The sequence below is a fragment of the Maylandia zebra genome, linkage group LG7 (genome assembly GCF_041146795.1).
Source record: "Maylandia zebra isolate NMK-2024a linkage group LG7, Mzebra_GT3a, whole genome shotgun sequence".
Taxonomy (NCBI): domain Eukaryota; kingdom Metazoa; phylum Chordata; class Actinopteri; order Cichliformes; family Cichlidae; genus Maylandia; species Maylandia zebra.
In genome coordinates, this window is record NC_135173.1 from 37,872,896 (window position 1) to 37,896,183 (window position 23,288).

The window sequence follows — 23,288 nt, forward strand, 5'->3', positions numbered from 1 at the left end:
TTAACCAACAGCAACCAATCACCACGTTTACTTTCAGGCTTTAAACTATCCATCACAATCCGACACCGTGCTAGTGATGTGCAGAAATCTTGAGCCACCCCCATTTCTTTGGGTTTTACTACCAAGGAATCAGACTTTTTAAGTGGTGTAGTGCAATAGTTCACCCGGCTTTATGAAGGTCTTTCAAAGTCTTTTCTAAATAACTGGCAACTTTTTTCCACTTGTATTTAGGCTAGCCCTTGCACATTATCGTTTGTCACCAGTCACCAAACACATAATCTGTTCCCATTTCTTTAGTTAGATCTAACAGCTAAAATAATAGTTTGACAGGCATCAAACAAACAGTATCTGAGATTCCTGTCCTTAAGAAATAGGAAAAAATTCAGTAAACTCGACAAGAAGACCTGAAAGATGTGCGTAGACTATTAAATGTTCCTGACGACTATTTTAAATAATTACAAGGTTACCTAAGGTGGTTCAACATAAAAGTGGTCATGCCAAATATTGACTTTAATGTCAGTTAGAACTGCGTTTTTGCCTTTTATAGTTCATTGTAGACTGCATTTGCATTCATGTTTGGACATGTCTGAATAAATTGGTGCAACTAGCTCCCATTTTCCTAGCAAAAAGAAATGAGGGGTGAATGAAAATTTTTGCACAGCTGAAATAAAAAGATAACTATGACTACGTTTGATATGGCTTTATCTTAAAGGAAGTCCATACTATGTTTATATTTGTTTTAAAGAGGCTGTATTGTAGTTCTTAGGTATGTTTTGCTGGATGAATTAAAAATAAATTAATCAACAAAAATAAATCTAAAAACATCTTAAGTTAAAATAAATAAATAAAATAAAATAAGATTTAGAGGTGGAAAGCAAAGGGTTGATAATAACTTTAACTAGGGTTAAGATTTACAGAAAATAAAACTCTGTGCATGGGTTAACACGCAGAACTCTCACGTTCACCCTGTCAAATGTCAGTATGCTATACTCACTCTAATCTAATTGGAGTGTTTGAGTGTTTTATGTGCTATGTAATGAATGACAAACACACTACACATCACAGGGGGATGTCCTGCAGAGGAAGCAAATGCCAACACATTGCTTTAATATTCAACAAATGAACAGTCAGATCTTTCACACGAGCACTTTGGTTGAGCCAAATAAGATAGAAATGCAAAATAGACAACAAGCCCACACTTGATTTGCTAAGGGCTGCAGTTAGCCTTAAACAAAGCACAGAAGAGAGCAGAAGTAAGTTGTGAATGGTCTGAAAATTTCCAAAACCAATAACACCTCGCTTTGTTCTTAAACTTTAATCTGTTACACTTCTGCCACTGCGACCGGTGAGTGCTCGAGCACCAGGCACACACAGCTGAAAATGTGCACTTACTGTATATCTAGAACTGCATAAACTCCCATTGTACCCTTTTAAAAAAATGCATGGTCTTATTTTAAACACTGCTGAAGTTAGAACCAGAAGGCATTGCTGAAGAACAAAAAGTCAAATCAGCATCCAAGTTTGTGTAGTGGCGGGCTTACTTACACAGTCAGCACTTATTAATGTTTTTGAGAATAAACTTGAAAAGGTGGTTTGTGGTTCACACTGACTCTATGGACCACATTTATGACTGCAAGTCATCTGGCTGGCGTGTACATTAAAACCCTGCAGAATTTGCTTTGATGTAATTCATAGTTATAAACTAAAGGTTAAAGAGCTGGGATAGATTACATATATTTATTTTAAATAAGAAAAACATCCCATAAGGTATAGAGTATATAGAGTGTGCATAATACATAATCCCACCAACATTCTGTTTTCCTCTTACAATAAATAAATATATATTCTGAATAAAAAGCAATATTTTGACTACACTTTCTGATGGGTTTCATTTATAAAGCACTACTGTTGAAGCTTTCAATCATCTGCCATTTATTCATATGCACACGCTAACCTCGGCAGAACTGGTTTCAGTTGCCGTGCACCCTTCAATGGAAAGATTTGCTTCCGCGTAGCGAGCTATATTCCCCTTTGAGATCTAATCTAATCTAATGATTTGTGTACCCCTTTTATTATTTGTTGTTTTTTGTCTGTTAATTGGGTTCTTGTGAACATTTCTTGCTCTTGGGTCTCCCTTGGAAAAGAGTCTTAATGAGACTAATTGATTAAACAAAGATTAACGAAAATAAATGACCACTGCGGCATTCACTGAAGTGGTCCTCTACCCCACTTAGGTTCGTTATAAATTTGGCAGGTTAAAAGCCCATCATCATCTAAATTTCCCCCCCTCACAGATACATTTCTTTGACACCTTCTGTTCACAGTTCCACTTGTCTGCCAGACACACAGTTTCACACCCCAAGTTTGGGTTAAAAAAAAAAAAAAAAAAAAAAAAATGGTCATGTTACACAGCAGGGGGTGAGCTGTGTAGCTTCTTTGAAGCCCTGAAAATGAGAGAAAGTAAGCGCATTCAATTTTTTAATGTTTTTTGAGATCATCGTGCATTTCCAGACTTTAAAAAAAATTATCAACACTGACCTTCTGAATGCCCTTAAAAAGCTATTTGCAGTGAGTTTATCTCATGATTTGGTTAGTGTGAAATCAAGATTTTTGTGTGAGGTATGATTTATACCACATTAACATACACTTGTCAGCCAGTAAGAATACTAATGTCATAACAAACAAGCAATAAACACTTAAGCTGTAAATAATTGAAAAACCCAAGAAACCTTCTGAGTAGTTATTAAAAATGACACTTTCCTAACTGCACACTATTCAATAACAAGTGAGCCTCAGACAGCTGTAATGACAGTTGTGATCCTTGCTATGTGCAAGCCAGTAACTGACCCAGTGATTCGTGGTAGCTGAATAATTTAGGGAGCATATGCTGCAGCGAAGAGTAAAGGCATGCAGTAAAAAGATTTTTCTAGGACGTTCTACCTTAATCAACAGTTTTGCGGACACAGATGTGTAAAACACAGCGGTGTGACTATCTCTGAACATGTTAGCTAAGTTTGAAGTTTCTTTGCCCTGGGCCATTGCTATAGAATGTGCTCCTAAAACCACATTAAGCCAAAATAGCCAATTAATCAAGTGTATCGTTAAAAGTCAGTATAAAACCCAATGGCAGGAAATCCTGTGTTCCCCATCACATTATGTTGTCTAGCAAGGCATCCTATTGTTTTTCTCATTACTGCGCTCTCATATGCCCTGAGGCATTAGGAACCTGGCATTAAGTAGATGAGAAAATGGAAATGTCTTCTTTTATTCTGCTAGTTTGATTGCACTTCTGAAAAGAAAAGTTCTGTGCAGAATCCCGTTTGTCCTCAGATCCTTGTGAACTCTTAATGAAGCACTTCAAGTTTTCAGTGGCTGTAGTGTTTATGTTCCTGCTTCTCTCAGTCTCTTTGTTTTTGCTTCATATCTCCACAAGACGCAAAGCAGAGCAGGTAATAATTGCTGTTGTCTCATAACCTTGATAAAAGTACACCTGCCACAAACAGCTCTGTGAAGAGCTGATTTGCTGCACTTGTGCATTTTTCATAGCTGCCATAAAAGGACACTCGTTTTGAAGCTTTATCATTTCTAATGGTGACTAAATAGCCTGTAATACTGCTGTCTGGATGCAGGCAATTTGGATTCAAAGCAGTGAATGTACAATACAAATCTTGCAACATGCGTATAAAGAATGACTGCCATATTAAAAGTGGATCCTCAATTTATTATTTTTTTGTTATCTGCCCATCAACTAAGAACTATAAATTTAGAGTTTTATGTGGTACTTTTAGATCGGAAAACTGTACATTTGGGAACACTTGTAAATATTTGAATATTCTCTCAGATCCCCTTAACCAGGGGTAATGTACAAGTACTCAACTTAAATATTTCAGTAGTCGTTCCTTTGCTGGCCAGTGATGGGAGCCAGGCCTCCTTTAATTAATGGAGGAGGAAGCACAAATGACAGGACTGTCAGCAGGGGTGCAAGGGGCTGGAGGCCTCTAACATTCAGCTGTCTGGTTTTATGAAGTTCTTCACAGAGGAAGTTTCCTTTGTCACACTGAAAACCTTTACCCCCACTTATTGGCTCTTCTGGCAGTGTCAGAAATGTGGGGTGACAGGCAAACATCACCCTCATCCAAAGCTCCTCAGGGACTAGCTAACACATTTACAATGTCTCACATGTACTGACACCTTTGAGCACATAGGTGCTTAAAGAAACAGAGATACAAAAATACATTTGATTATTAAAATGGAGACGATTAAATAAAACTTTTTTTTTTTTTACTCATAGTTAATCCTTTTCACATTCATATTTGAGTTTTATCTGAGGCCAGGAATATGAGCAGGCTTTTGGTCAATCTAGTCAAATCTGCAACTTTTGTAGTCAGTGCATTGTGTGGGAGCCATGCACAATCTGATGGTGGTGCTACAGCACATGGCAGTGGATCACCAAAGTCAATAGCATCCATCCTCAGGGAAATATAAATCTTTGTACAAAATTTCCTGGCAATTCATCTTAAAGTTCTTTAGATATTTCAGTCTGGACCAAAAAGGTGGACCAGCTGACTAGCAGGTAGTGCCATCCATCAAACCAGCCGCTAGCATGGCTAGAGGTGCTCACAAATAAAAGCTTCTACTGGGCTGTCCTCAAATGTGACTCCAACATCAATGATCTCAATATTCAACCTTTGAGCGACAAACTGAAAAAAAATGCAATACGACTCAAGAACACAACATAGTATTATTTAAATGGAACTGTCTGCAGCACAAGGTGGTTAAAACCACACACATGACAGGATTTCCAGCGGATAAGAGCAATATTTACATGACCAAAATACTGAGACATGTAAACCAGCAGACTCTTATGGAAATTAGCTCAAGTCACACCACACAACTAGTGTGCTCTGGAATTGTAAATGCCATAATTAAATAATATTAATCCAATCAACCTTATTATTCATGAAAACCAGCCCCTGTATGCATGCTGAAAATAAATGACATGTTTAAATAACATGTTTTAGCTCAGTGGTGTACTATTTTGTTTACTACTACTACCCAACAAAGCCATGACTGACAGCCTGAAGCCCTAAGCAGATTTTTAGTTATCAATCAAAGCTGGGGTTTAACAATGCTGTTTTCTCAAAGGTTGCCTCTATGATTACACAAATTAAATTCCAGCAGGAGAAAAATACATCAGTTCTGCCAGACAAACAGCCAATCAGCAGTGCCATTCAGTCAACTGGTTAAAAGTAAGCTCATTTAAGCCAGCGAGCCCTATAATGATCTCCCAATAGTGTCATCACTCGTGCTGACATTTAAAGACAATTAAATACCTGCGTCTAAATCCAATATGCTGTTTGGATTAAGTGGGAACACACTTCTAACAAGGCAGAACTTGGCTATAAACTCTATAGTCCTCAAGGATACTATAGAACAGTATGTGTATCATGTGCATGCACAACACACTAATTGGTATTCTACGAATAGCGGACCAAATAATTTGGAGAATGATTTGGAATAAAAAACCTAATATTTAGTTTTGTACCCGCTTAAATCTTTTATTTTCTCCCGACATGAAATGGAACAAAGATAACCCCAGAGAATGGGGTGTAGATCAACATGTATAACGAAAAGGAGGTGTATGTGGGAAAGATGAATGCCATCACGCAGTGTCGTTTATTATCTCAGAAGCCTGTCTGAAGGTTGTGGTCAGGGAAAATGCTATCTGCTACCACCCCCATATTCCACTGTCAAGGGCAAGTCATTTTGGAAAAACAACTGAAGAATGAGAAAGAGGAAGGAGCAATTCCAGAGGCAAAGAGGAACAGGTCAAACTCCACATACATTTAGTCTTAGCTAAGCCAAGTGCAATCCTGAAACACATTTTATAATAAAGCCTACAGCCTTGGCAAGGAAGGTGTTCCAAGGTAAGGACAATAGAAGGTTTCAGGAAATTTATCTTGTTGCACAAGCCTTTTCATCCAGTTAATGAATACATGATGGAGCACACAAGGGAGGCAACGACCCAGACCAATGTGAATGCAATGAGCTAGGATGTCTAAAACATGGTGGTTAAAGTTTAACCCTGGTTAAAAATAAATACATTTTTAACGTTAAAAATCCCACAGGACGATACTCACTAACTTTTTGTTGCTCATTATTCTTTCGTAACAGTAAAACTGAGCAACATTTAGATTTGGGATTGGGTGAAGAACATGTAGATGTTTAGTTACGTTGTAGTTATCTGGATCTTATAAACAGAATTACGCCCTTTTGAATAACCAAGAGTTAGAATTTAAGTTAGATACAGCTTTGCCTATAACTGTGTAATCAGCGCAATTAAACAGTGTCAAGTTCATCCCAGATGGATTATGTACAAAGTGAACAGTATACTGACAATATTTGTTAAAGGATAGGCTATAATAAAGTCAGGAATGCAAAATGTCTGCTCCAGTAGACTTTTTGGTATCAGTTAAGACCAAGTTATCAAATACCTTCTTTGAAAAAAACTGCCAAAGGGGAAACTATTCTCTAAAACCCAGCTTTAATACCCCAACAGGTTCCCAACAAATTAATAAGAATTAGCATTTCCAGTAGCTTAACCCTTTACGACCTACCATAGAACCAAGTCCACCAGAGCTTATCTTTATATTTTTACATGCTGTAGTGTCATTTTTGGGAGCATTTCAAGTTGCTAGACATCAATACAACCGTTACAGCCCACATTTTAATAATATGTATGCATTAATTTTTTTTTTAACATATATTTCTAGTTAGAGAAATTTAAGAGGCTTATCCCTCAAAACTGTAAATACAAAAAAGCTGCACAAAATAGTTTCCAACCACAGGAAATTTATTTTGAGTGTCTTCATAGTTTTTTGCAAAAAAAACAGCATGTGCATCAAAATAAACTATGTCCAGCAGTGCAATTTAGGTTCCAGAAACAATACAGAAAAGCATAAAGTCAAACATAACTTTTAAAAACAGCAGTATAGGCTTATGAGGCCCTGAAGGAAAAAAAACTACATTTTCCGCAAAAATGACGTCACTTCCGGTTCCGGGCAGGTAATGGCGGACACGCGATAGTTCGCACTGATGTCTATTCCAACGTAGGAAGTGTTACAAACAGCTGATCGGATCGACAAAGCATGTTTCTGGAATATGCAATTTTTGCAAAGCTATGTGTGGACGGAAACCGTGACCTAGGACAAGCTAATGGCATAAGATGTAAGTACAACTCCTCCGGTTTCAAATGCAAAAAAAATTATTGCGCTAGCTGACACCATATGAACTACAATAATTATTGGCATGATGTATGCTCAATAATGCAGGTAAGGAAATCTCATAGCGTTTCTCTTACTGGAAAATGCCACGTCCCGATAAACAGATTTCTGGTACAACAATTATTCTACCCAGTATCAGAATATACTATTTTTTATGTATGTATTTTTAAAACTTGGCCTTTGCCACAATTACCATAACAGCTACTCTTTACCGCTATACAGCCCACATCTCTCAATAAAGCAGACATGGTAAATAATTTACATGAGATTGGGGAACTGTATCCCCAGCATCCAACCACTGTCTTGACATGGCAGGAAAGAGCAGAAACAGAAACAGACACAGCTGAATGAACAGGCAAATATTAAAGTCTTACAAAAGCAGAAGTTTGTCCACCTTATTCCACAGCTCTAATTCTGGCTATAGCACCTGCACTGCACACTCACATAAGACCGGTGATGTAGAAAACCTCTTTGTGGCATGAGTGCAGGTCTTTTAATGATAGAACTACAGGACAGAAAAATTGGGGATTTTTCTTTTAAGATAACTGGAAGCTTACAAAATAAAAGCTTGAGATTTAAAAATGAGTGCGAAAACACCTTAAAGGCTGGTGACTCCTCTGGAAATAGATTTGGAGGATACCATGATGGAAATTTAAAGAGGAAAAGTAACACCTTTTGCCCCAGTCAGAGAAAGAAAATTATACATTTTGCACAACACTGAACAGCTGAAAACACCCACATATTCTTCTCAGAAATCAGCGAAGTTATGATAAGAATGCAACACTTGCACAGGGTTTGGTAGGATAACAGCACAGTGTCCAGACTCCAAGTGCGCAATCTGAGCCAAGCATTGTTGGACTCAGCCGAGGTGGGAATGGGTGCGTTCTGAACTCTCTGTTCTCTGTCCAGATGTTTCTTGTTGTCTGGCTAACTTGGGGGGAAAAGGGAGGGAATTATTCAGCTCTTTCTCTCACTCACTTTCTAAGCCACCAAGTGCTTATGCTAAGTAGAAAGTGGGAAGTGGTGCATGTCCTCAGAAAAGGAAAGACAAAAAAAAAAAGAAAAAGAAAAATGGGGAAACAGATAAAGACAGATAAATCAACCATGTCACTGCCAACAGAATTTCACAGCCATGTGTGTGTGTGGGGGGGGGGGGGGGGGGGGGGGGGGGACAAGCCCATAATAACATACAACATATAGGAGGCACCCATAATAATCAAGTGCAAATAAGCTCATTGCCTCAAACGATTGACTCTGATAAACAACAACATAAGTTTAAGTTCAGAACAATAACTGACTTCAGCTAACGACCTGGTTAAGTTCATTGGCTTCTGATTTATAGATGTTAACAAAGGAAAGAAAGGAATCAGTACTAATCAGTGTCTTGCTAACTACAGGTAAAGTTACAGTGAAAGATAATTTCACAAACAAACATTGAGAATTTGGTTTTGCTTAGTACAAAACCAAATTAGTACAAAGACATTTTTAAGAAAAGCTATTGACAACTAAGGGACCACCACAGTGCAGTTAAGACAAGTCTTTGTCTGCTAATGGAGGGTAAGTTGACCAGATGAGCGATGCACATCAGTGCGATGGATATGCTCAATTTGACAAGAGAAAGCCACTAAAAAGGTTCCTCTCAATCTGATTCTCTCTAGCTCTGCATTTTTTGTCCCTTTGTTTTCCCCAGCAGCTTCCGCCATTAATTCCAAATTGTTTAGCCTTCCATCTTCACACTCTGCTGCTTTCATTATGCTAACACCAAACTGGTGGCAGCTTTAATGTTTTCTTTCACCTCTTTAGATGGGATTGAGGACGCTCACCTGCCTTTCTTGCAACTGGCACTTATGAGAAATTGTTTTTTAGAAATATCATCAATCAAAGGACGATAGGATGACATGTCTGTGTTGCAAAAGCCACAGATATAGTCAATTTTGTTTGAAAGACAGAAGGAGAACCAGTCTCTTTTTTCACCAGCTAAACCATACAGTATGACTATACTTGCGAGAGTGATGATAAATGCAAAAAGAAGTGCGACTTTCAGAAAGCAAAAAAGCAGACATTAAATAAAAAGGCTGGAAACTATAAAACATTATTTCATCATGTTATGCAATGACTAACCATAACCAAAGCACAGCCCCAGAAGTCTTATTTTGCAGAAGTTTGAATTGCACAAATGCACCACAAATGTCAGTCTGACACAAAATGCATTATCTGCATTAAAGAAAACAACATGCGACTGCGGACTAAATATAAATACAAGTAATAACAAACAGCTCTGTATTCTGTCTCCTTTGGGCCTCGTGTGTTAGTTCCTGTCCCTAAAGCCTCTCTCATATTTCCTGCATTTCCGAAAATGTTATAAATCCCGCAAGATAACTTCCAAGGCTAATCAAAAACTATGGATCAGGTTTTCCTGGTCTTTGTTAAATGTGACAATTACAGTTTCATTTGTATGCAAGGCAGCAGCCCAGTTGTGATACATTAATATGAAAAAAAGAAAAAGACTAAAGAATTTTAGCGTCTCCAAACGCTGGTTTAAAATGTTCAGAATACAAATGAATGTCTGCTAAAGACAGACATGTTCTACTTTTGCTCTCTCTTTTCCACTGACCAGTGGTTGAACAGTACAACCTCCAACTGCACAACCTGTTTTAGTCCCTTCTGACAAGACTGCCTGTCCTTGAGCATAACACTGGAGGCGTTCTCTTCCTGCGTGATATTATTAGATTTGTCTCTTTAAGCTTGTAATCACCTATCTGACTAATTTCATGTGTGGGAAACTGGACCAAATCCAATAACAAATTTTAATCCGCAGGCCCAGGCTCACACAGTGCAGTTAATTGGCGATGTGTTCATTAGTGCTAAAAAGACCAGTTGATTAGTAGGACAAAAAGATAATATGTAATATCATGATTATTCCTTATTTTAATCAAGAAAACTGCAAATACTTTGTGAGTACGACTTATATACATATATACAAAAAATACATTTTCATTTTTATATAAGGAAAATGGGAGGGGCATTTTATACTTCAGGCTTATGAGTACTAACATAAGAGTGATACATAAGGGACTAAGCACTTAATTAAAAAGCAAATCAATTCACTAACCAATCAAGCGCAGCCCTAACAGAAATACTGTATGTTCAGCTGATCCTGATAGATAAAAATAAAACCACGTTTTTGAGAGATTATAATTGCAAAGCTGAAATTATGAGTCACGAAGCCATGCAACAGGAAATGATCACTTCCATGCTCTACAGCCCACAACACACTGTTCCACTTTGTTTGCATGATTAACAAGAGACTCAGCCGTGGAGAAGATCAATAAGTTTTATGGGACAGAGTCTAACATTGTAACCCTACCTTTGTGCCCTTCCTGTTCCAGAGCTAATTATGTGATATGATCAATACGCATCACTAATGGGATATTGGCGCTTCTTGTGGCGATTTCTGTGGCAAAGGCCTGAAAAAAAGTCTATAGACAGTGAAACTTTAAACACCTCGCCTCTGTTTAGCTGCCACCCAGTGATGGTGTGAGGTGGTAATGAGATGTGTGCCCAAAGCAGGAAGTGGAAAGCAGTGCATGTCCTGCAACCCAGCATGAAACAGAGCAGTTCTACCTCACAGTAACTCAGATAAGATTTCTGGCAATGATTCTGTTCTGACAGCAGCTCAACATGCAGCAGGCTAATGACACCAGCTGACAAAGCAATACGAAAGAGATGTTGCATCTTATATTTCAGTATGCAGTGTGATCAACTCATACAGCATAATGAGACATGTAAAATATCATATATTATAAGTTTTTATTCCCATTCTTTTCCATATGGTAAGACAGACGCCATCAGATTAACAACTAAAGACTTGATTAAAAAGAAAGATCTTCAGTGTCCGGGTTTCATCAGAAGAACTCCAGGGGAGAAATTCAGATATTCAGCCATCTGGCTAACCACTACAGAGGCAGAACTATGGCCTCCTCTTTCTCATTTCTCTGTGGAGTGATGGCGCCCAGCAGAGCATGGCTGGCTCAGAAAAGATTCAGGCGCCATTCCACTGCATGCCCGTGTTAATCACCCCCAACAACCACCATGAAGATGGAGCCTCTTTGGAAATCAGACGGTGACCATAAGGCTGCATGATCTCTTTGTCCATCTCTAGTGGAATGGCAAAACTGGCAATGTGTTGTCTGGGAGGATCTGGCTTCTCAAAGTGAAATGCATCCCTAAAGGTTAGTTAGGTAAGATAATTAGAGAGGATGCCAACAGAATAATTCCTGTCACCATAGGATTCATTTTCAGACAGAAGGATTTAAGGTAATTTTACTGTCAGTTATAAAAATGCTCTCAACTCTTGGGAATAAAATACTCTTGACAACAATTGCGGTAATCTGCCTCTACATGACATCACTTGAGTTCTCCCACTCAGTCAAAGATTAGGTCAACTTGGAGTTCCCCACATAAACGTTGCACTCACAATTCAGACTAAAAGCATTCCCCGAGGAACCCAAAAGAAAGGGAAAAGAGGCATATCATTGTTCCACATTGTTTAGGTGGAGCAGTTTTTGACTGTGCATGATAAAAAACTTAGAAGACTGGCTGACTCATGCTCAAGCAACTACAGAATACCAAATGTCGGAGGTGAAGCATAGCATTGCAGTGCAGTGCTATGAAAGTTTATTACTTTGCATCATGAAGCATTTGGTATAGTTTCAACTACTACAGCAAGCTAACAAGGTGGGTTTAAACCATTCTTACCATACATTCCATGCGGACCCCAAATGAGCTAATCAAAAGGCAAAGAAACTACATTCAAACAGTCAAGAAAAAGATTTATTACAATCCATATCACACGATACGATAAAGCACTGAATTCTAACTTGTAAAAAGCAGGCCTCTGCATTACCGATTTTCTCTGGCTATGTAAAAAGATAGCCCTTTTATAGCCCTATGGTGAAGCATATTAAACAACCATGAGATGCTAATCTAGAACTGATATAAAAATCCTCCCATTTCTTATCCACCCACAACACTTCATTTGCCTGTTTGTTAGTCGTGTGATCAATCAAACTGAGCGGCGAGATTAACACATGGTCACATCCCTATAACACACCTATTCTGGTGATTTTAGGACTTTGAAATTGAATACGCAGCCCCTGATATTTCTGCAGCAGCCTTTCCACTTGAATTGTCACACACACATTGCCCGCATTCAAAAAAGCTGAGTGCTCACAGTTTGCATTTGGATGCATACCATTTCAGCCCTTATAGTTCAGGGAAGGGGTAATGCTGTGTATCAGTGAAGGAATAAAACTGGACTCTATAGAACAAAATTCTTAATTGAATTTATAACTATGATTACATAATACCGAATAATACAGGATCATGTGCAGCATTTCATCTTTGTAAAGTCCCACCGTATTGTAGTGCAGTGGTTTAAGTGTTGCAGTTATTCCAGGAGGTTTGTTATGGAGGATAATTTGCCTCTGGTAGGGTCTTCCTAGGGTAATTGGACCACTGGTGAAGAGCTAGATGGAGAGTGATCCCTATGATAACCAATTTACCCTGCCAGATCAGGTATACCAGGTCCCATCCTGGGTTACTAGTCACAGGGTCTGCTCTTCTGTGTCCCCACCAACCACAGGATGAGCTTTAGGGGTTTGGTGTCTTGGGAGTTCTGGTACCAGTTTGCTATACAAAGACTGGCCTGTGTTCCACTTTGGAGTTCCCCAGGTGAAAATTGAATTGGATATATTTGTAATCTCCCCTCAGTTTGGTGCCTGTATTTTGGGGTTTTTCCCAATGAATGAGAGGACCCCTCCCAACAACTTCAGAGCGCATTTACACCCAATGACAGTTCAGAGTGCACAGCCTTCTTGGAGTCACTGGAATGAGGTGTTGAGGTTCTACATGGGGACTCTGTTGCCCTACTGGGGATCTTTAACATTCACATAGGCAATGACTGACTGACCTGGAAGGGTGTGATTGAGAGGAACAGCCTGCCTGAGTGCTGCCCCAAGCAGTGGAATTTAAGAGTTTGGTGGCGTTATTCAAAAGTGAGAGAGTGAGGGGAGAGTGGATTGCAAGACTAACAAACAAATTTGTGTAATCTGTTGTTGTGAAGAGGGAGCTCAGCATAAAACCCAAGCTGTCAATTTACCTGTGAACCTATGTTCCTACCCTTTCTACCTAGGGCACAACCTCTAGGTAGTTACTGGAAGAAAGAGATCACATATACAATGATGGCTACGATGGCTAGGCTCTCCCTTAGCGATAGGGTGAGTAGCTTGGACATTCAGAAGGAACTCAGAGTAAAACCGCTACTCCTCCACATCAAAAGGAGACAGGTGGTATGAAGACATGACTAGGGTGCCTCTTAGACGCCTCCTGGGTGAGGTATTTTGGGCATGTCCTGCTGGGAGGAGGCAGTGAGGCAAACCTAGGACATGCTGGAAAGATTACCTCTTCGATGGCTTGGAAAGCCAGCCCTAGATGAGCTGGAATAGGTAGACCCAAACACAGATAAGTGACAGAAAAAGATGGATAGATGGATGGATAATATTTATTTATTGTTAAGTCATATTTAACTCTAGATTTAAATATTTTAATGTCAGTTTATTCCCTGGAGTGACTTTTAAATGTTTGCGTTGTTCTGTAAGTGGCTTCATTACCACATTCTATTACAGCTGTGACTTCAGTTATACACAGTACTTGCAGATGTGCCAAGCAGCAACCGCATAAGCAGCAGGCCCACACACTTACAATGTGTATACATGTGACCATTCATTTGCACCTAATGAATATTGACCTCAACTACTATGGCATTTATTCATCTGCTGAATAATGCAAGTACTTAACCGTTTTCCTATTTATGACTCTCCTATGCTGCTATGCATTATTTCTCATGCAGCACTGCAAGTTGTATGCTTTTACTGCCTCATATTAATTTATTTATGAGAGTCTATAGCATACAGTGAGTTGTTATCCAATTAATGACTGTGAAGAAAAGCTCACCTTATGTGTTCCTTTTGTATGACTGTTCTTTTAGCTTTAAGCTATGTTTCAGAAAAATAATAAAAAAATCTATCTCACAAAGAAAAAAAAAAACTAATTGAGGGGGGTTTTTTTTCCATCTGTGTCCAGTACTGTGCAAATGTCTTGGGTCACCTCTCATTTCTTCATATTCTGCCTCCAAGAAGCCAGACTTTCTTGCATTTTTTAAGTGGTCTTGATCAATAGTTCTCCAGGCTTTCTGGAGGTTTTTCAAAGTTTGTCTCTGCACACTGGCTGCTTTTTCACTTATATCAATCCAATCTTTGTACCTGACCATTGTCAGATACTTTCATTATTTGTAAATCCATAAACACTGACCTTTCTATTCACTCAATCATAAAAACGGCACCTAAAACAAGCAACAAGGGTTGTAGTTTCAAAGTAAACTATTTTCGTGTACCTCAGTTGCTCCCTTCATTTGCTAAATGTCATGCATTGTTTAAGTCAGCCCTGTAAGAATCCCTTTTGGGCCATTAGCAATATTCAGTTGCTTTTGTTTGTACAGCTGACGCATGGATTAACTTTAAGGCAATACATCTTTGCTAGCTCAGAAAAAAATTGTCCCAACTTGAAAAGGAACAGCTGGGCTGCAGCAAAATTTTAAATGGTCTCCATTTGTTTTTAAATTTGTTGCTTCTGTTTCCAAGTGAATGCCTGCTTTACAGAACAGCAGCCCAGGGAAATACTCAACAATAAAAACTTATTTTGCTGAGAATGAGGGATAATCCTAGCATGCACAAATGTATTGCTCTATTGCTGTCCACTCTGCTATATTGTCTGAAATATATAATACTTTCAGAAGTATTGTCATAGTTTTAAACATTTCTATAGTTCTAATATCACCGTTGTTAAACCACAGGTGGTGCAATATTACTAAAACAACATGGTCGTGACCACAAGAGTTCAACCGCCACATATATGAAGAAGAATTACACTTGCAAACGAAGAAAAACGTCCTGGAACTGATTCCATTCTTAATCTGACTTCAGGTTGATAAAATGCCCACATTTGTTAAGCTCCTCACACAATGACTCCTTTATCAAATCTTTCATTCACATTATCTCTGACACTACAGGCACTGGCAAGGAGGAAAAATGACCCATAGACAACGCTGTTCTGAACAAATGTAGACGACTGGCTTAAATGTTTCAGTGTTAATGACATATTTGTGGGAGTGATACTCTTGATAACTCGAAGGATGATTACTCAGCCAGCAATACTGTTCTGTGACCCTTAGGTAATCTGTTCACATAATTAAAAACAAGAATGACTGTAATTATTTTCTTTGTTTTGTTTTTATATCCTGCAGCTGCAGCACAAGATTACCTGACAGTCAAAGAAAAAAAAAAAGCCAGGTTAATGTACATCAAAGAGAAGCAACAATTGTTAGTAAAATGCTTTACAGCTTGTTAGTGCCGCACCAGTTTGGGCTGGTTTAAGTTGGGACGTTAGCTACCACTGTGTCTGTGTCATTCCTATCAGAACTAGATATTGTAACTTTTTTTATTTTTAACTAACAAGAACAAGATTTAGGTTCCACAAAAACAACAAGTACACTGGAATCTGTATCCAGTTTTGTGACAGGTCGAGACTAAGGCACGTCCAGTCCCTCCAGGAAATACATAAAAAAAACAAAATACTGTTTATAGGTCAGTCCTGCAAATGTCAGCGCTCAACCCACACAGACGTTAAAATTTTGAGGGGAATTTTGTGACCACAGGAGTCGGATCACCTTACACAAAGGTTAGAATACACCGGCCCAGACCCATTCTCTCCTTGTCAATCCCATTAGCTTCCAGGGGCACAGTCTCAGCTGTTCAACCCAAGACATATCCCTAATGAGTTCCATTAGCAGTATTACCTGCATCCGGCGAGCGCTGAGGTCATGGGGTCAACAGTAGACCTAACACTGAGATTAAATTACTCCAGAGGGAGAAAAGGGTGGGTGGATAGGTGTCTACAGTGGTTACTACCCCCCTACCCACTCTGGCCATAAACAGAGATTTCAGAGTAGAAAGTGCACTGACATTTAACATGCTGTTTGGTTCATACACTCCCGTTGATCTCATTTTTAACCACGCAGATCTGAGACAGGGCAATAAGTGTTGTAAGTTTGACCTACAGTGAACAATGAATGTATACTGTAATCACATGACTGATGAAGACAAAATGAAGCAGGGTTTGATTAGGGATTTCAATGCAGCTGTCCAGGTTTTGCCATGTCACAGAGAAGGAGCACAGAAAAAGAATGACAGATGCAAAAATGAATGAAGAAAAAGATAAGCAACAAACAGATTGCACAGGAAGTACCAAAATAACAACACCCTAGTCTGATGTACTACAACCTCTTTTATAGCCTTTTACCACTTTTCCTGCCTCATTAAACAGGTATAAAGTAGAAGAATGCAGATATTTTTAGCAAACATTTTTTTGGTAAACCCATTGTAGTCTTACAGATTAAGCTACATGTGCAAATCTCAGCACTAAGGAAAGGCTCTTAAAAATAGACATAAGCAACAAATTAGCTTACATATTTTGGATCTCATTACAGATAGCTTTATGTGAATTTCGCATGGTTTCCCCTATTTTGCCCCAGAGCACTTAAAAAAGAGATACTTAATCTAAAGTGCACCACTTCCTGGTTACAAGAAAGAAAAAAAGAAAAAAAAATCTTGTCTGAAGTAGGGCTGCCACAAACGATTATTTTGATAGTCGACTAGTCACCGATTATTTTTGCGATTAGTCGACTAATCAGATCATCATCCATTGGACGTACAGCGTACAGCTTATTGCACCAGCAGCATCTGCTCTTATATAACTATCATTAGCTTACAGCTTTAAGTGTTTAAGATCTGTGCTAACTAAAAATAAAGACAAGATGATAGTTTATTAAACTTCACCGAAACAATCTGCAAATTTCATTAAAATTTAATAAACTCCTTGCTATCTAAAATATAACAGGACACCGGAGTAAATTCTCGAGCATCTCACACTTCTGATAATCAGCTGTCTGCTTGATGTTTATTCAGTTGTGTAGAAACTATAACTTTAATCTCAGCCAAACCGATTTACTCAGGAACAAATAAAATACTGAAAAAAGCCAAACAACAACATTTTTAAGTTATCTAAGTGACTTATATATCATGTTTAACCTGAGTAGCGAAAGACGGCGGTGGGTTTGAAAATGATTTGCCAGGAGTCCGGTGTTCTCACGGCGCTAGTGAGCCTTGCCCCCGGCTAGCTATCGAGCTAGTGGGTAACAGACGTCTCCGAAAACGTCGGAGTGCTTTTGAAAATATGTGGTGTCTTGATAAACTGAGCAGATATTTGAGGTTTACACAGCTACATTCTCGCCTGAAAATATGTTAAACGTTTATTTTGTGACCCAGAAAGAATAATAAGAGTAATATTAAAACTAACTAGCTGCCGCCATTGTTGGAAACTGAGCTGGGCTGTGCTATGAATTCTGGGACACAGCTTCTTCTTCTTCGGGGTTTAACGGCAGCTGGCGTCCTTGTACATGCAGTGCTGCCATCTTCTGTTCCAGTCCGTTATTACACTCTTAAATCCTACTACTCATTCCTGCGTCTTTTGTGATCTTACAAAGCTTCAAACGACGCGTCGACTATTAAATCAGTCGTCGACGATTTTGATAGTCGACGTAATCGTGACTAGTCGACTAATCGTGGCAGCCCTAGTCTGAAGCTGAAGATCCAACTGTAAAGTCCTGCGTGCAACTGTTTAACACAGCATAGAAGTTTTTTTTTTCTCAATGAAAAGTGGCTTTGAATCCTCTTATTTGTATGAAATTTCATTGGCTGGCATCAGTCTGTGAGCCCCTTAAAAAAAACAAAAGGATGTCTTTATACCACAAACCTCTTGTTGTTTACCCCGAGTCTACCTAGTTAGCATCAAACAGCATCTAGAAAAAGAAAGTTCACAAAGCTAGCCACATACTTTCCAAAGAGCTGATAGAGACAAAACAGGACCTACAAGGTGAATGAAAATACAATTTGTCAAGTGGCGAGAAAAACAAATAAATGCTAGGCAACTAACACGTTTTCCACATCAGCTGTTATCCCTGTGTCTGTTATTTATAGTTATTTCTAATCCTAGCAGCAAAAACATTTCAGTCAGTTTTCTATAGTGTGATTTTTAGAACCGGATGAATGATGCATAACACCAATATCATGGTAATCCAAGTTTGCAGGAATGGCAGAATTAAAAAAAAAAAAAAAAAAAAAAGAATTCAGATCTGATCCGGTTACTTTCCATCAGCAGCCAATATTTCTGGTGGGAGCTGGACAAAGAGGAAGAACCTCAATTATGTTGAGTGGAAGCAGCAGGCTCTGTGTGGGATCTGGAGCCCTGCAGAGTACTGAGAAACTTCAGTGCAGCTCTGCAGGCTCCCCAGCTTCAATACTGATTGAGTCTGAACACAGGTACTGTAACATACTTACAAACATAATAAACAAGTGCACGGTCACACAAGGAAACAAAAGCACAGCAAACACACACATACACACACACACACACACACACACACACATATATATCCACCTGCTCATCCCATAGGCATTCACAACTAACAAAAAACAAAAGAAAATAAGAAGTGAAGAGAGAACTGCAGAACACTCAAAAGGCTCAGTCTCGTCTTTCAGACACCGCCTGAGGCATTGGATTCTGAATAAGTACACTTTGAGCTCTGAAGCATCTACAGACACCAGCGCTCATTAGCCACCCGTTTACAACCTTGAGGTAAAGGCAAACAAATGCTGAAAAACACAATTAGGAATTCATTTGACCACATAAATGAAGGTCAGTTTCACAGTTTCCTTTTAAGAACTACTCCACCTCCTCTCCTGTCCACAAAGGGGAAGAAAGACAAAATCAAACAATATTTAATCCCCCTTGGTCATGCTCTCTTTTGGTATGTAACTCTATAATTGCAAATCTGATAACAGAAATATTAATGAGGTTAGTGCCATGATGTTTAACCACATACACTAGGAATCAAAATGGACAGTGACAAATTAGTTTCCGAGTGTGTATTTGGTCCTGTATGTTATCGATTAAGTTAGCACAAGTGCACCATTTTTGTTTTAAGAAAACAGCTAGCTTTCAGCTGGGAGAAAAGAGGGCTTGTCCAGTTTTTGGCAGCTTATTGTGAGCACAAAAATATACAATAATATAGCAAGTGATTTTATTACTGAGAGTTTTTTATTTATTTATTTATAATGTTTACGTTGTAAAGCTCATCCTGTTGCCTATTACCAGAATATATAATTAAGAACTATACAAAATTTGTAGATCTGTGAGTTGAAGATGAAAGCTGCCATTTCAGCATGCTCAAAGGGTCCGGGCTTACATACACCGCTCTGTCAAGAGCAAAAGATGGAATTTGCAGAAGCGTAATCTAGAAACCAGTGACTACTGTCTGACACACAGCCATGAGCTGGCATCCCATGTGCCTTACTGTGAAAAACTCTTGAGCCATCCCGTCTTTCTTTATATTTTGCTTCCAAGGACTCAGACTTTCTTCTAACTTTGTAGTTGTCGTGAGCAAAAGCGCTCCAGGATTTCTGAAGGTCTTTTAAAGTTTATCTTTGAACATTGGCTGCTTTTTCATTCATTTTCAGTCCAGCCCTTGTACCTAACCATTTTCATAGGAATGTGTTTTTGTTTGTTAAGCCACTCAGTCACTGAATAATGAATGAATAAAATAAACATAAAGAGGTACCTAACACAAGGGGTGAAACAGTGTTGCGCCTACAAGCTAGCAAAAAAAAACCAATTTCAAATTTTGTCTTTGGTCTTTGCTATTAGCAACATGTTGCAAAAACACATCATTTGTTCCCACTTCTTTAGTTGAATTTCTGAAAAATACCAAAGATAATAGGTTTGATGTCATTTTTGCACCAATAAGGTGACTCCCCCAGAGCTATTCGCTGAAAACCTGGCACATCTTAGCGCGCAATGTGGCCTTAAAAAAATTGAGGAACGTAGGCAAAAGATGAAGAGGATAAAAGATCAAGTATCTGCTGCAGTAAAGTCTGAAAGTTACCGCCTTAAGAAAACAAAATCCATCAAAGACACAGGACCTGAGAAATATATCTGCCCCTTCGATTGATCCAGTGTTCATCATCAGAAACGTTTTCAATGGAAGGACGGGTGTCAAGAAACTAATCTTTAAAAAGGGAAGCAGGAAAAAAAAAGGCTGAAGTAAGCCAATTTCTTTACTGGAATAATAATAAAGAAAATCAGTGGCAACAGGTCTCTGTTTTTGCCTTATATACTTCACATGTTTCAACACATCACTGCACCTGTTTCCCATTTTACTAGCAAAATATGTAAGAAATGAGGGGTGGCTCAAGACTTTTGCAGAGCACTGTACAAGTGGGTCAAATGAAACACACGTTCAGGAAACTTCAAAATTTTCATCTTAAGACCATGAAAGCATCATCAAGTCATAACATACAAGGTAGAAAAGCACACTGAGTGGAATTTCAATTGCAAATTCATTAACTGTCGACATGCCGTGTTTTGTGAAAAAATTATGACCATCGTGTTTCTACCAGGAATTCTCTTTGATGTCTGCAGAATGCACAAAAGCACCAAGACCACAAACCGGGATCAATGCCAAACTTGAAAAGCATTATTGTGATTAGGCTCTGTTAGCAGTAGAAGTAATGGATCAATAGAAAAAGGAGAAACACATACTTTGTGTCTTTATGTTCTTCTTTCGCCATAAACCACCTTTACGATGCATCGGCTCTACACCTACTACCATGTGTTGAGGGCGTCTTAACTAAATGTTAGAAACTAGTTATATTCACAGACAAAACTCAATTTCAAACCTATCAATCACCGCTAAAGTTTATCCACTGGATACAAGAGAAATTTTGTACTGAGCAAACAATATAATTGCTCTGCTTCAGCTCCTCTTCATTTGGTTAAGCCACTAACTGTGTGTTCTCAGTTTTAAAGCACGTGAGCTTTGACCTTTTCCTTATCATAAATCACATACTACTGTTCTGCTGCCAGGATTTTGTTTAACCCAATTTGTCACCGAGGACACCACTTTCACCCTCGCTGCAGATTCACTCAGTGGTACTGGGAGCTCGGGATTAGTGGGCGGATCAAAGCATGCCATCCAAGTCTCTCTCTCTCTCGCCCTTGTAATCATTGAACCCAGTAGCTTCTGGAGGTGATAAGTTAAGGCCGCTGTTGGTTACCAGGCAAAGAGAGGGGGATGGATAGCGATGCCACTAGCATTTACTTTCATTGATTAATATGTAATTCTTTCTTCTGTTAAGTGTTTATTGTCTTAAATGGAAGACAAATAGCTTAAAATGTCCACCACAACGCGCAGAATCTTACATGACATTCTTGTTTTGTTCAACAGTTGCAAATGATCCCATTTGATAAGCGTGAAACAGAGACAAAAGTGGCATTTTTGCTCCGTTTGAAAAATACACACATACACACTTGCAAATGAATTCCTTGTTGATCTGGCTAACCAAATTATCTTTTCCTGATTAATCAAGGACAAAGAAAGGAGTGTTTACTAGAAAACAGCACCCAACACAGACAGAGCAAAAAAAGCAGACAGACAGACAGTAGACCCACACACACATTATTATGACAGAAAGAGGTCACAGAAGGTGTGCCAAGCATATCAGACAAATTTGCTGTCAGTGAGGAATCGCTTCCTAACACAGCTATTAAAGCCCGCAGGTATGACAATAAGAATAATCTAAATATGTCACAGTGCCAGTGCCAAGACTTCTTCACCATGTGCAGCGGAGGCTGTGTGGTATTTCAGTGCAGACATCAGGGTGAATAAAAGTCAATAGACATGTTTGCCACAGAGCACTTCTACTCCACCACCGTGGTCATGTAAACTTCCTGTGGCACCCGACACTTCCTCTTATTGGCTTTGGAAACATGAATGAGCTGAAGTGCAGAGGGAGCTTTACAGAAGCAGAGGCGTGCAATAGCTACAGTTCAAACCTCTAATCTCATTGCCATGAAATCTTGGGTTTCGTTTGAGTTTAATTACATACACACGGGGATACTTCTCTTTGAGTCTCTTCCAGTTTGCCATTTCCCTTCAACTTGAGACAGGTAAAAATTTAAAAGCAAATAGTGCAGCATCCTTTTAAAACTGCTACCACCAGACAAATGGTGTATACTAAATCATCAACCATGGAAGAGCATCACTCTAACGTTCCATAACGTTCCTTTTACTTTATTTAGTGTCCTCGATTTTCTCTTCCCTAAGAAGCTTATTATCTTTGCTCACTTCTGCACAGAGTTAGACTGTCTAGATAACACCCAATTAGCACCCTTGGAAGTGAATGTGAAGATGCTCTAGCTGCCAACTGTATGTCAATTTCATTGGGAGGGGGGGCTGATACTTGCATGAGCAGAAATAAAATACTGGGTAGATAAATGTTTAACCTTTTTAGGGGGAAAAAAAAGAAATGAACGGAATTGGCTTTTAAGTGCTCCTGGAGCCACCAGCAGAACAGCTCATCATCAACCTTGAGGCCTATATCACCACATGGATCCAGGTGTGACACCTCCAGAATAAGGTGTTAGTGGGCATAATTGCATTATTTTCTCCACCTGGGAAAAACTAAATGAAGCTTGCATGTTTTAACACACAGAGCCCACCACAGTATGTGTTTAACTGCTGTATTATCACAGATACACTGATAGAATTTTTTTACTGCGCCAAGGAATGGGCTTGTTGTGACAGGAAGGAATCTCTGGATCAGCTGGGGAAATACAGGCAGAGAAATGTACAAAAAAAGCTTTCCAAACAATCAAGGAAAATCCCTGGGAAGTGGCTACCCAGGGAATCCCAGGGTGTGGATGTGTAGCAGCGTAGTGCATATAAAAGTTTGCCCGGGGGGCGTGTAAATCAAAGCCACCACTTGGTCGTTT

General features: G+C 39.0%; 1 protein-coding gene across 8 annotated transcripts in view; it reads right to left on the bottom strand.

The window, feature by feature from the left end:
• vav2 (vav 2 guanine nucleotide exchange factor) overlaps positions 1-23,288 on the bottom strand; it is a 197,398-nt gene that overhangs the window by 172,771 nt on the left and 1,339 nt on the right. The window lies entirely within an intron of this gene.